This window comes from Elaeis guineensis, chromosome 15 (genome assembly GCF_000442705.2).
Source record: "Elaeis guineensis isolate ETL-2024a chromosome 15, EG11, whole genome shotgun sequence".
Taxonomy (NCBI): Eukaryota; Viridiplantae; Streptophyta; class Magnoliopsida; order Arecales; family Arecaceae; genus Elaeis; species Elaeis guineensis.
Window position 1 is genome coordinate 69,783,322 of NC_026007.2, and position 16,011 is coordinate 69,799,332.

General features: G+C 35.0%; 1 pseudogene; it reads right to left on the bottom strand.

Moving 5' to 3' along the window:
• Positions 1-4,253: 4,253 nt before the first annotated feature.
• The window catches only part of LOC140853995 (expansin-A10-like), a 13,023-nt pseudogene continuing 1,265 nt past the window's right edge, over positions 4,254-16,011 (bottom strand).

A 16,011-nucleotide genomic window follows, 5' to 3' on the forward strand; every position in this document is an offset into this window, starting at 1 on the left:
AATTATTGCTTCAGTCCCATAAGTTAAATTGAAGGAGGATCTCGGTAGTTTCCTTCCTAGCACGCCAATCTTTTGCTACCAACCCTGTCGCCTGTCGTCAATGATGAGCACCTGCAAAACAGTATCCTCACAGATCGGAGTTGTGTCTGATGGGGACCTTCCAATGCTTAAGTCAGAGAAGAATTGATGAACAGTAGATTTGAGAGTAACAGAGTTTTGGTCTCGAAGTGGCTTACTAGTACTGTTCCGTTATCCTCTTTTTATAGATGAATCTCATGTAACCATCGAGTACGGAGTCACGCTTTTATTGCACTAAATCATCGGGCTATAAATATAGAGTTAGTGGATCGTTAATTTTTTTAATGGCCGTGACATGTAGTCGATAATCTCGCAATAATTATGGTAAGTTGAACAGATTACTAACCATATGTCGATAGGATCTATGAGCGTCTATCGGCTAGTAGTTCTGTAATGCGATGATTTCAGTCATTTATTCTTAGTCGATAGCAGTTGAACATTAGTCCGGTCAATCAATCATAAATCAATAAAATTTACTCAATTGATTGATAAAAAATTAAAAATATATATTCAGTCAAAGTATAATCAAAAATTATAGTGATAAAATTGAAGACCGATCCATTTAAAACCTAATCCAATAGCTTTTGGATTTATTTCCATATGCAACCTTATTTTTGGTTTTGGATCGTAGTAGCAGATAATCAACATCAATTGCCACCCCTCAAACTGTACAGCAATATAGATTAAATATTTAAGACAACATTTGTCTCCATGCCCACCAGCATCGAAATAACATTTGATACTAGCACTCAGACTGTACAATCTTGTAAGCTCAAATAAATCATGGAATGTAAGTGAAAAAGAGAAAAGAAAAAAAAATTAAAAAGAAAAAAGAAATGGGGTTACTCATCAGTCTAAGATTTTCTTCGTGACAAGATTTGACTGATGCGGTAATATTCATTATTTTTTAAAAATAAGATGGTTCGTAATTGCGGTCGTTCTGAGTCATGTCTTGGATATCTAATATCTTCAGGACGGAGAAAACAGCGGTCATGAACGAACCCATCAAGCGTCCCATCCGTTTTGAGAGCGCAGATCTCTGTGGCACGCCCGCCGTGCGCCCCACGAGCTGCGCTGCATCGGCCAGCGCCAGCGCGCATGGCACGCCGCACCCGTCTGGGTACAAAAGTAGCAGCCTTTCGTTAGGCCCTGCAACTCAGTTTCGTCTTGGGAAGACAAATAAAAGTAGCATCTGCATTTAATGGTGGCAGTGAAGGTTCTCCAGAATGCCATATTTTAAATGAACTGCTCGTCGTTCAAGGTCCTCGTTGTGGCAGTTTGAATCGAACGGCGCACCCACGCAACGGGCCTCGTGGAGGATGGGATGGTCCCATCCTGTTACTTGATACAATCGTCCAACTTCCCATCATGGGAACCTATCTAGCTCCAGCCAAATCGTTGCTGCAGCTCTGAGGCTCTGTAGCTTTTTTGGGTTTCGTTTCCAAGGCTACCCTAAGAATTCACATCCAAAAACTTAGCTCACAATAATTTATCCAAAAACTTAGTTTCTGGCCAGAAAATATAGCGCTTGCTTTTTGAGGGTGAGGTCTGTACTTGAATTTTAAATTTTATTTTAGGTGAAACGAGGTGGAGAGCTCCATGGCACTTGGGTGGGAGGATGAAGATCTATAAAAGGACCTAAGCGAATGAGGCTGTTCTGTTGGGAAACCATGATATCTGTGGACTTGATGAGGGAGCTGTTTCTTTCTCTCTCTTTTTTTTTTTTTTCCCCTTCAAAATCACTCGTATTTTAAGCGTGCAATGCACATGATAGGACAAGTAATTAGCTGCGTTCTATATTTTTATTTTTCTTGGCTCAAAAGAAATAAATATAGACCGGGATCCTTTTCCTTTGTCCACTTCCTAATTATGCTGAAAGTAGAATTTAGTTACAATCTTAATTGATCTGGATTCTTAGATTTATGATCTATTTGATCCATCCAATTTCTACCTCATTGGTCCAATTAGTATGGAGATGGTAACGGATAGGGCTGGGCATATTTATACATACTCCATTGATTAAAAACTCTATAGACTACATGAGAGAAAATTGGATCAAATTAGATTGGATCGAATAAAAAACTCATCGCATAAATATTTTCAAAAAAATTATAATTTTAAAATAAAGATTTAGATTAAACTTATATTAGATGAGATTCGAAATGGGACATGTCATTATTCACATATGTTTCAAACACGTTTTAGGTATTTGATTTAGAATTTACATTTATCAGAATTCAAATAGCTTGAGTCAGATCGAATATCTCATGGATCGACTATACTTGCTACTTTCGTCCGGTCACAAAGAGAATTTCAATCGGGAGATGTTATATTCAAAAAAATTTATTATACAAAAAAATAATATTAAAAAATTTTTAAAATCTTTTTATTTTTTAAAATAATATTATTCTATTATTATGTTGTTCCTTAAATTTTCTCAAGACGTTTTTATTAAAAGCTCATGCATTTTGTTGCATCGCATGCATGAAAAATACTTAGACAAATTCCACATGCCGGTCCAGTAAACTCGAACATAACGAGTAACTAGAAACATCATTTATTTTCGTAGAAGTTTCATTGATGAGGATCGCAGACTAACTGCATTCCTGTAGCATTGATTACAATATTCACCATAATCCAGGCAGAAGAAATGAATGGCAGTGGTCAAGCTCCAGTCAAATGACACTTGTCTCCTATCTCGAATTTCTCATTGATCGGAGATTTCTTTTTTCATACCAATTGGTCAGAGATTCATCTCGCCAGAGATGCAGCACTTCCAACCTCGACAGTGTTTTTAAAGGTTCTGGCCCAAACACGTAGTAAGATAATGCGAAACTTTTTGTGCACCGCGGGGTGGCGCAGAAATCCGAAGTGCACGATTCATTTAATTGATCCATATATTATTATTTTTTAATATATATTTAATATTTATATATTAATTTTTATTTAAAAATTTTATATAATAATAATTTTTTTATATCTATCTCACGGCATCTTGATGTACAGCGTATCATAATTTTTTTTTAAAATAAAAAAAAAATTTTATTTAAAATTTTTAAATAAAAAATTGATTTGTAAATATTAATATGTGTTACAAAATATTTGATAAAAATATCACTCGGATGTTATGAATCTTATATCATAATTTTTTGAATATATTTATATTATAAAATATTATAATTTTTTTTAAAAATAAAAAATATTTGTCAACAGTACACAAAGAATTACAATAAATGCTCCATTAAATGTAACCCAACTTCGTAGATGGTCAAAAATAATATAAGTATTTTCTCAAGCTAACAGCTTAAATCTTGGCTGTAATTTTTTTTTTTGAAAAAAAAAAAATCTCATTCTGAGATAATTTATGAAAAGCATTTCAAAGTACAGACCTAGGTGAGGTGGTAAGCAGGATAATTGCACCAAATCAAACAAATGCAAAGCTGACGTCTCCTCTTGTTTCTCACAGTAACACATCCATTGTCTAAGGTTTTGCAGCTTAGAAGAGTTCTATTTTTGGTCTGGTGTTATATACAAGAAATCTTAATGTAATGACTAGCAAGTAGAACCAGAAACATCAAAACAAAGTGAAGTAGCCCGTTGGTAATTCTTAATCACATCTTATATGGAAAATTTTGTCCTACTACGATTAGGATAAGAACCATCTTATACTCCGACATAGTAATTATGTGGCTGGAACTTCTCTTTTGCAATGATATTCAAACCTTTCATTCCTTCACTCTTTTTTTTTTGTTGTTAATAAGACGGGATAATAATATAAATCTAATATAAATATAATTAAAAAATCAAAAATAAAATATAATGAAACAAAGAAAGAGCACTGTTTATCTTCTAAATAATTATTAGATGTCCAGAAAGAGAGAACCCTCGTTGCTCTCCAAACATTAAGCAACAACAGATGCACATGAACTGCCCCACCGCCCCTCATCCTTCCAATCTTTAAGCTTTACTTGCTATCACTAGCTAACAATTAAGAGCACAAGTATTTTATCCTTGCATCGGTAAAGATAGGCAGGTGAGGCCCCACTTGACTAGATCTGAAACCTTCCACTTTAACTAGCTCAAGTTTGCATAATTAGAAGCTCCAACAAGCGCAACTTTGAAATGACAAAAGGTAGAACTAAAACATCATATGGACACAAGAACCCACTTGCATTTCTTAAACATAAAATTTTAAATTACTCTCATTGATATGGCTCAAATAACAGGTACATACGTAACATACCCAGCTAGAAGCTGGTTACAATCACCACTTGTGAAACTAAGCAAACTTCCAAATAAATGAAACAGAAACAAGGAGACAAGTACAAAGAGCGATGACTACAGCAAGCTCCTTACATGCCTACTGGCGGGTGGTAAAGAGTCCACCTCTGCCAATTTCTACCAAGAGAAAGCAGTACGCAGTCTCTTTTTTCCTCCACCGTCAAAAAGATACAAGGCCCACAAAAAAAGGCCACTTCCAATGGAACAATTCCCACAATCCAATATGATAAGAAGGGCCACTTTAAAATAAACCTTTCTCATCTTGACCTCTTAGGATATGCTACTAAGACACCATACCGACATAGACTACCAAGTATATAACAAATACGTATGACCTACTAGTAGCAGGTACATTACTGTAGTTACTCTAAGGATAGATGGTATATAAGAGGGTTCAATGGAGTTGGCCACCACTGAAGGTTTGGCCAAAGGACCAGCTAGAAGGAGCCACATTGTAGGAGACCACAGAGCGGCCATCACTGGTGGTGACCTTGAAGGAGAGGGCCTGACCATTGAGATAGGTGTTGCTCTGCCAGTTCTGGCCCCAGTTCCTTGACATGGGCTGCCACCCAGTCCTGGACCCTTTGATGGACACTGCATGCACATCCCCAGCCCTCCTACATTGGTGATGAGCACCAGGTTGAAGTAGGAGTGCCCATTGATGGTGAACCTGATTCCCCCTTCTTCTTGCATGGGACCCTGCATGGACCACAAAGAAGGCCGAAAGAGAGATGCAAGACCTTAGTGCTCGCATGGACCAGATAATAGGACAGAATTAAAAGAAGGGAGGAGAAAAAGATAACAGAAGAAGGCATAGCATGTGAACAAAAGTAGAGCTAGAGAAGAGGAAAAAGAGAGAGCATGGTGACCCACAAGATTTCTGATGACACGCATGTCACAAGATAGATGGGCAGTATGGGTGCTTCAATTAAACATGAAGAAAAAACAAATAAATCGTTAAAATGTTTATTAAAAAAAATGAGACCCTAACAATTTCAGCATAGTGCAGGGTTTCCTTTCTTCATTGTAATCACTGACCTCCCTGGAAGAAAATTTAGTGATGGCTTCAAAAGGGATAGATGAGTTTTACCAACATACCATGAAAAAGGTTAGTATTTAAGCTGATCATGATTCGAAAAAAAAAAAAAAAAAAAGATCAGAAACTGTCCCAGACTGAATGAAGTTGAGAAAATCAACAGAAACACATCGTTTTCTTTTCTTCTAGCCTACCTGAAAGGGAGTTAGTTTATGGCTTCAAAAGGACCAGATGAACACTAGCAACACAATGGAGTCGACAAAACCATTTAAAATCCAAATAGAACAATAAAACTACAAAAGTTCACAATCATGGAAGTGGTTATTGTAATCTAAACCCAAAGCGGTATCACAGAGGAGAAGAAGACATATGGGAGGAATATAGAAAGCATGAGAGATCTAGCAACAAACAACCTTCTGTAAGCAACAGGAACGATTCCAGCCTTATACTGGGCAATGTGCTGGAAGACAGGCTGAGAAAGGTCAAAGTGCTGCAACGGTGGGTTGCACCACCCCCCAGCATTGTTAGGGAGGGCATTGTTGGGAGGGCAGAAGTTGGTAGCAGTGACCACAATGGAGCCAGGCAGGCACCACCTGTGGTCATCCACACACCTTATCTCATAACAAGCCCCGCAACTCAGCCCATCGTTGAACAGAGCAGTGCTCAGTGCTGCAGTGTTAGTCCCGTATCCCTGGCTGTACAAATTTCCATAGCCACAAGCCCCACCTACAAACAAAGAATTACATGAAAAGAAAACAGAAAGAGAAGGTCATATCACACTCAATAGGAATCCAGTAGTTTGAACTGAATGGATAATCATGTTAGCTTACCCATTGTCCAGAAGCATCTCCACCTCCATAGAAAGTGGCATGGGCTCTAGACCAACCCCATCCATGCCCATACCCATGGGCTGGAGAGAACAATGGGAGGAGACTCACCAAAAGAACCCAAGACAAGCCATCTGCCTGCAAAAATAGTGGTGGAGTTCTAAGTCGAGGAATTATAGCTATGTGGGAATAATGAGCAAAGGTTAGGAGAGAAATTAATACTTGGAATGGAGTTTTGAAAAGGGGAAGGAACCAGGTATAGAGGTGGGGAGGGGGCAGTGGAGGATGGTTTGTGCTTTTGGGAGGGAAGGGGAATAAATAGATGTTTGAAGGGCAGGGGGGCAGTTTTTTACCCACCTTTGTAACTGTCCCCCTGGGAACTATTTAGGGGCAACAGGGCAGCAATGTGAAAGTGGCGGGATGAAATTATGAGGACCAGCTTCCATTCAAAAAAAGGAATTATGAGGACCAGCCTTTGTGGGATTGGGAGTACTTTTGTTTTTCTGAAGAGCCTTGAGAAGCAAAAGACTGAGTAGACTTCCAAAACAAGTGGCATTTATCATACATGCATGACTACTAGGAAGATCATAATGGTTTTGGTGCTTTTTAAGGGACTGAAATGCCCTTTACACATAATGGCATTAGCAGAATTAATAGGTTTAAGGAAGTCTTATCCTTTCTTGGATGTGGGATTAACAGAGTCTTGACATCAATTACTTGGATGCAGGTTTCCCTCGCTCCTTTCCAGCCTTTATATTTGTGTTTTGAGGCTCAATAGTTAATTGTAACATAGACACTTCATAACGACGTTGATGTGAAGTCAATTATCTTATAAAAGGATCATTACTCCCATGCAAAGCCAAGTCATCCTTGGTATTTTCACTTTTCTCTGGCGTTCAACTGGTCAACTAGATGCTCTAGCAAAAACCATCTCATGCTTAACTGGGCATGCTCGACTTATTTCAATTGAACATGTCCAAATAACTATTAAAACTTTTCCTCAATTATTGGTGTCATTTATGTGCTTCGACATTCCTAATTCTACCAAGAATTCACTTGACTCCCTCGTACATCCCATTTATCTTTTCAGATTATGGGTTAATCTTGGCACTCAAAAAGGATTTTGATTAGAGAAAATGTTATATAGAACTAATATCAAATTTTTAACATTATCCTTGAATTAACAATTCAAATAACAACATTTTTTTTCCACTCAACTTGTTCACCATTTATGTCCTACTTATATATAAGTACTATCAAATTGGTTGTTTCAAATATTATAATATATTTATATGAGTTCATAAATATTTTTAAATTAATTATATATATTAAAAATATATTTCTTGTTATAAATAAATTTTAGCATATTTTAGTATATATAAATATATTAATTACTAATAAATCATATGTTAGAATTATTGATAATTAATAATTATATATTAATAACTGATATTTATTCATAAATATATTAATATATTCAATATATTATTATTTATGAATATTATCAATTAATATATTAGTATAATTAGTATATTATTATAATATATATTATTGTAGTTAATATAGTATTGATAAAATATAAGTAAGAATATTTCCATCAAAAAATAATTTCAAATTACCGCCACTTGGTAATCCAGCGAGGAAAAATAAATACCACTCCCTAATAATATTACTTTTATATTTTTTTTAAAAAAATAGATATGGAATTCACTATTTATTTACCATCTCTCTTGTCTACTTTTCATATCAAAGGTGATAATCTAATAAGAGATTTATTTTTCTATGCTAGATTATCCTCAACCAAAAGAACCCTTGTAGAATAATAATGGTGCACCACTTCGCATTACTGCCTATTTTTCTGAAATAATTGAGGGATCATGCTCAACATTGGGAGAAACACCTTCCAAGAAACAACCATAATTTTTCATCCAAAAATTAAAGGTTTAACAACTAGAATATAATCATGTTATTGCCGTACATACACCTTCCTCATTTTTGTGAATCTATCCTTTGCACACTTAAAGTGCTGATCATCATGATCAACACACTATAACAAACCCGTACTCTCTAGTCCCACCTTTCATTTCTTCATTCATCACGCTTTCTTTTTTTTCAGTAACATTCATCATGCTTGTTGCAAAGACACACCTTGGCCATCACTAACTTTTCACTAATTCACCACACAAAACCATCCTCATAAGCTCCTTGCATTAGGAACAAGTATCATATATTTCTTCCGTCGATCCAAATTGCTCTTGTTTAAATGCTAATTAATTGATTGGTTTAAGTTAAAAAGTTCATTCAAATGGAACAGTTATGTGCCCAGAGCACCACAGGGGACACAATAAAGATGAAAATATCAGCTGCTATCCATTATATCAGGTATCAGAAGATTATTTATCTTCCAAGTTCTGAAGTTATTGCCGAGTTCTATAACTTGGAAGCCTGAATGATGCTGATAACGAAATCTGACTAGTTTGTTCAAGATTTATTTTATCATATTTCTTCGTAAAACAACCTCTCATTAAACACAATAACTGTGCTTGCAGACCTACCTAAATGTCCCACAGCATGTGGATGAAAGACTTTGAGCAGCCTTCCACTTGAGACAGAGAAAACCAGCCCATTTATTATGAATTTATAGTCGTTTAAGTCCAACAGTTAGGTGAATCAAAAAGTGCAGTGGACTCTAGCCTGCAGACTGAAGCTGGTTGCGTGTGGAATTAAATGACCAGAGACCATGTGTAAGAACTCCCACCTCCCCAAGACATAACTCTTTCTAACTTCTTTGCTGCAAGAGCTGGTTCTATAGTTCTCCTGCAACATTTTAGTCAGAAGACTAGTGAATTTTTTTCCTTTGAGGGAAGAAGACTTGTGAATTTTAATGACAAGTTTGCAGCTTCAATTGCATTGCTATATGTGTCTCTTCGTCGCACTCAGGAATATTTTTAATGCCACATAAAAATAAGAAAAGCTAAGAAACTTTTGCTATAAGCTTATGTTTCCATGCTCCCAACTCTTTTAAAATGGATATGATCTATATGGGTCATACTCTGTTCATACGGTATCTTACTTTTTGTTTATTGCTCCCCCACCCACCAGATTGTGTCAGTCTTAATTACTACTTTAAAGGACTGGATCTTTTACTCACTTATCAAATTAAATAATCATTTAATGACGTTTTCATAGTTTAAGAAAGAAATGAAGATCAATGATAATGACAGCTTTAATAAATATAATAAGGTAAATGAGTAAATATGGTTAAACTACCTTTTGTCCTTACAGAAAATATGTGAACTAGGAGAGAGAGAGTGCAGGGTAAAGTGTTTGATACACAGGAGAAAAATCCTATGTATATTAATTAGTGTTTACAATTACCAGTTCTAACAAGCTCTTTGATGCGGGTGCATCTTTTTCAGATGCGTGCAGGAGAATTTTACGGCAGTTTGCTGCTTTTTGATTATATTAAACCCAAGGATAACACAGGACAAATTTTATCAATGCATGTTTTCTGCTGTTCTGAAAAAAAGAGGAATTGCAGGAAGTTGTGCTCTTCTTTTCTTAGATATCTGTGATCATGAAAGTGATCTGAAGAGCTACTTGGCAGTCACTCATGAAAAGAGCACATGCAATTGTTTGGCCCCATGCTGGTCTCCAAACCCCACTCTGCTCGTCCCTTTCTGTAGTTTCTCACAGTATTGGATTCCATTCACAGATTCTTGCAAACCAAATTCAATGAAGAAAACAACCAGAGAGGTCAGAAACCAGGAACCAACAGGCTGAGAATTCTTACTTTACTCTGTTGTTCTCCAATAGTAACTTTTAGAGGGTTGTTGCTAGCTTTCACAACCCACGGCCAAATGGTTTCAACTTGGTTGAAATGACTAGCTAATTGCTGCATAGTTCTACCATAATTCAGGCGTTGATCTTTTTTTTTTTGGAAAAAAAAAAATAAAAAGCGCTTTTCTTCAGTTATCTGGACCAATTAAAAAGATAAGAATTTTTTCATAAATAAAGAAAAGAAAATGTGTTTCTTTATCGTGTATCAGTCATTCAAAAGATTCAGGTTCTAAAATTATTTTAAATCAGGAACGCTGGGCTATCAATATGTAACACAGGACATCAAAAAGAGAGGTGAAATTTGCTATATATACAGGGAGACTGTGGCCATTTGCAGTCCATCCTTTTGTATCTTAGGAATTTAATAGACCATCTCTATAATATAACCACCAAACAACCAGCTTCTCTTTTGATGCCTGTCTAAGCTTCCTTTTTTGGCCACTTTCCCTTTTCCAATCTCTTACCTTGCCTATTTTACAGTATAGAGAAAAAATTACTTGGCCTAGTTTTTGTTTTCTACCAATGATCTCATCTAAAGCATATTCTATGTTTTTGGTTCTTTTTCCTTTAAAATTCTTTCTTACTGCCCTGTGCATTATATTCCTTGCTTCTGAATAATAGATCAGCTGATCACCATCTTCCATCATATGCTCGGAGGCAGAGAACAGAGATAGCTATTTCCTGTACCGGGACAGGGATCTAACAATCTAAGTCTCAGCAGAAGGGAAGTGATCCAGAAGATTGGAACTTGATCAGTGTTCTTGCCTTACATGGAAGATTCCATATGCTTGTGATATTATTCCAAGATCTCCTGGCCAATCTATAACTTTGCAGTCTTTGTTTATATGTTTAAAGACAGTACTAACCAATGAGTAAAGGTGAAGGTAAGCTATCATCTCGTCTGTGTAATTGTATCATGGGACTATATGTGTTGATTTCTTTATATGATTTAGTTCCATGACTTCTATGGTAAGCATCATGCAATTAGCACAAAGTCAAGTCTGTAGTATGTATCTTTTTATCTGGGGAAGTACTATACATGTATCTTTTATAAAAGAAAAGAAAAAGAAAAAGAACAGTATCTTTAAAAGAAAAGAAAAGGTATGGCAACAAAGGCATTCATATTTATGTTTAATTAGGAACATTTTGTGACCCGTATCACCATCACCTACTCGTTGTTTCTTTATTAAGTTCGTGATTGAAACACAAGACTAATGAGAATATGCTTGAGTAGACTAGCTAGAAGGTTTGAAGCTAAGAAAGTAGATGTTGTGGCTGGGTTAGTGAAAAAGGCTTATTAATTTCTAATAGAAGAGTTAAGATCATGATTTTGAAATGGTGGGATTTTGCTCCACCAAATCTTGACAAGAAGAATCAATATGGTTTGGCCTTGATTGGAGCTACATTTGCCTCCTTTGATGCACTTTTTGAAAAGACTCTGGGTTTCAACTTCCTTACTGCCACCCTATGAATTCAAGTTTGTTGTAGCTACACAGTTTGATTTGGCAGCACAACGTGGCTATCATTGCAACTCTGCATTTTGTTTGGTAAGCTTTACAAGCTTCCAGTAGAAATGCCTTTTAACTCAAACTAGTGGAAAAGCAATGAGAATAAAGTGTGCCCCCACACCCCACTTCAACTGCAATGTGTCAGTTTGAATGTTGCCAAGGGAGAAATCATAGAAAAAAGGATATGGGAATGGCCCAATTGGATTCTGAGCAAAAAAGAATACCATATCATTTTTGCAGCATGGAAGCAACTATATATATATATATATATATATATGATTGGCTTAAAGCATGCTATCTAATGACAGCATAAAATCTATTGCGAGGCGAACAGTACGGCGGACTGGATGGCATCATTTGTTGCTCAACATTCTACTAGAGTTTGGAGTAATGTCTCTCTTTTACTATTATACTTTTAGAACATTCTCTTTTTTGATTTCTTGAGTTGTACTCATATTAAAGTTGTATGAAGCAATCATCTAATTAAAAAAAAAAAAAAAGACAGCATAAAACCTAAATTCTTTTCTTGAATAATTTCTCCAGCTTCTAATTTTAAATCATGAACCTACTTCCCCTTCTTCTTCTCTATATTTGCAAGGAATTCTTTGTTAAAAGTTGATTGCTTGTCCTACTTATACTATGATTTTACTCCTAATTTATCCTTATTTTCTATTTTAACACTAGTTGGAATAGTTATGCTTTTAGTACTAATCCTATTTTAGTTTGGTTGAGCCTTGAAAAGTTACACAAAGCATTTGGAGAGAATTTTTTGTGTGTGGAGTGTCTTTAGTCTGAGATCTGGCTAAAACCATTGTTTTAGCTTTCATTTTTTTTGAGTAAATTTATTTTCTCTTCCAAATTTTTTCTTCTATAATTATTTTCTTCTCACAATTCTATCTAAATATTTTTTTATTTGATATTTATTTTTAATTTTAGATATATATAATTGATCTTCTTCGGATAGTATGTCATTCTACATCCTTCACCTATCTTTAGAATCTGGAATGTAAGCATGCGCATGCAAGTTAACCAATAAACCTTCAAGAAGTTATCTTTAATCCAAGGGTGGAGCTACATGATATCCTCAGGACGAAACTGGATATTCCCCTCTGTACAAGGTAAATTTTGGCTACCTGATTCTCCCAACCGCTACATCAAAAAAAAAAAAAAAAAAAAAAAAGACTCCCAACCGTATTCTTGTCCCACAAACTAAATCTCCTTGTCTCCACAGGCAGGAGCCCCACACCCTTATTATTTTTAAAATTCTAAACAAACTTATCTCATGGCCATGCGAAATATGGTGCTATCATCTTTTCACCGCTAAATTAATTCTGCCAAGAATTAATCTCATGGTATCCGATTTCACAACCATACTTCTACTTTTTAAGCAAAATTAGGAACAAAAGCTTTCTAGATTTTTCTTCAAAAAAAATTCTAATTAATCAGTTAAATAATCTTCCTCTTTGTCATGCATGAATGTTGGTTCTGCTCTACATAAACCTTTTTCTCCATGTTTACATGTCTTCCCCTCCATGCCTGATTGGCTGGAGATTTGAATTTTCAAAGCTTGGAGTCCTTTACTGGATTTACAGTTTATTGATGGTGGTTTAGTGGATTGCGAGTGCTTCCTGTGTGGGTCTATACTCTTCAGTTGACTGCGTCTGTTGTTAGTCCTTTTTGCGTAGTCGTGATGATGTTTTTTAAAAATAAGATTTAGATATTACTTTGTTATCATTCATTATAACATATTGGTGAATTAGGTTTTATGCATTTTACTTCGAACCAGTTTTATATGGAAATTGGATGCATAGGTTTCATGTTCGTTTTGTCAAATTCTCATGAACTATGGTTTTGTGAGAATTCTTAATATATATTTTACTTATATTAAATATAATAATATTAGATAAAAATATTTTATTTTTCCAAATTGGTATGAATCCATATATTTATTTTGATTTTTTTATATTTTTATTAATTTGAACCTACCATAGAATCATAATACTGTCCGCTACTTAAATAGAGATTTCATCTTGCACTCCATTATTCATTAGGGATGGCAAAATCGATCCGATCCAATGAATATGCATCCTATCCAAATTTGATCAAATCCGAAAAATAGAGTTTGACTGGATTTGGGTTCGGATTTGGGTAAAACCCGAAAACTGTAGCACAAGTATGGGTATGGTATGGATAGTACTGTTTTCTACCCAAATCCGAATCCGAACCCGACCCGAATCTATGGGTATGGATAATACCCGAATCCATACCTGAATATATATGTTTATAATTTGATTTTGGTAATTCTGTTTTGGTTGATAATATGCATAAAATTATTTTGATTATTTATATATTTTATGTTGAATTGTAATTCTATTTCTATGTTTGATTTCTATAAACCTGGACTTATAAATTATGTTCTACGTTGAATTGATAATTTTATTTTGATTGATAATATGTATAAAATTATTTTGGTTGTTTATTTTTTTTGGATATGTGATAGGCATGGGACGGGTATTGGTTGGATATAGAAAAATGGGTTATCCATGTGTATCCCCAAACTCATTGGGTATGGAGATGAATATCTCTTTTCTTAACTGATCGGATATCGGATAGGATTTGGATATAGAATATTAAGTTCGAATTTAAAAATAAATAGTACAATATTCGATTCAAATGCTATCTATTGTCATCCCTATTATTCATCTTAAACATATCTTTTCTCAAGATTGTACGTGACACATGCCCCAATTCTCGAAAGGTTTTAATTTAACCACTAATGAGGCCAAAAAAAAGATAATATGGTATGTAAGGATAGATTTAGGACCTATTTGACATCTTTTCCTTGTTTTTTATTTTAAAAATATAAACAAAAAAATTAACATAAGACATATGTTTGGAATAATTATTTTTATTTATTTAAATTATTTTTATTATTTAAAAATAAAAAATAAGATATTTTTATTTTTAATATTTTCAAAAATAAAAAATTCATGCTATACTATTGCTTGCGCCTCCATCATCATTATCACCATTACCTTCACAATACAATCATCAACCCCACAATCATTGTTACCATCAATTTTTTTCATGGTTATCGTACCACCTCTACCATGCCATGATCCCTCCCCCTCCAATCAACACCACCGTTGCTATTTTTGTTGATACCACCATTACCATAGCGGCCATCGCCATCATCTCAATACCATCGTCGCCACCGCCATCTTTGCTATACGTATCATCACACTCATTATTTCTAACCATCGATTCTGCTATTATTGCACCATCATCATCATTGTTTTTATCATTATTATATTTATATTTTTAAAATAGATAACAACACTAAACAAACATACTTATCTTTTTAAAATTATTATTTTTATTTTTTTATTTTTGAAAATAGAAAACAGAAAGTGACGCTAAAATGCGCCTTAGCTTTTTCTTTTCTGATGGCTCCGGGGAAGATGGAACGCTTGGACAAACCAAGGTGATTCTCCATGCAAGTTTTCATGGAACATGGGATTCCAGCTACCTTTTCAACATCTGTAATGGCACGGTGGATATTCTATACTAAAGAACATTCTGGCCAATATTCACTAGATTTGAGATGGATGATGGTCTACGTCGATGGGTAACATGGCATGCAATTAATTTTACATGCACACATGCTTTCATATCCCCAATCGAGCCAACATCGTTGTTTGACTAACGGGTAATACCATGTCAAATTTATAACAAGTTAATCGAAAATCAGTGAGGTAGTGTAATCAATGAAATATACGACAATCGATGAAATACAAGCATTCCCATTGGCTCGTTATAAATTTGATGTGATATCACCGTTGCAATCAATATTTACTCGTGAGCATAGGTAGGCATCACATCATATCCCATGACAAAGTGCAAACCATGAGAAAGTGTTCGTGGATGATGACTCCGTCCACATGGAATTGTTGGAGGAGGAAGTAATCCACATGGATCATATCCCATCTCACCCTCACTCGATGTGAAAAAGGAAGTAATCCAAGTTCAAGTTCGAATGGCGATTATTGTGTTTAAAATGATGTTTGAAAACAAAACAAATCAACAAGATTATTACCGCATGCTGAAAAATGATGAGAGCATGCAATTGGATGACCCTTAGCAGGTCATGAGATCGCATTTTAATAAAAGCCCGCGAACTGATGATGATTAAAATGCCATCTCGTGGCATCATGTTGGAAGCTTAAACTAATTTGTCTACCATCATCTAACAAGACTTTTTCAGCTATTAAAACTAGTTTAAGTAATCATTCCGTTTCAACTTTCAACACCAAAATTAAGCATCTGATCATCTTTATTTTAAACATATCCGTACCTTGGATATATAAAGCACAATCAAGGTTTCCTTCTAGGATATACAGATCTCAGTTTGTATCAATATCAATGCTTTTTTTCTCACTTA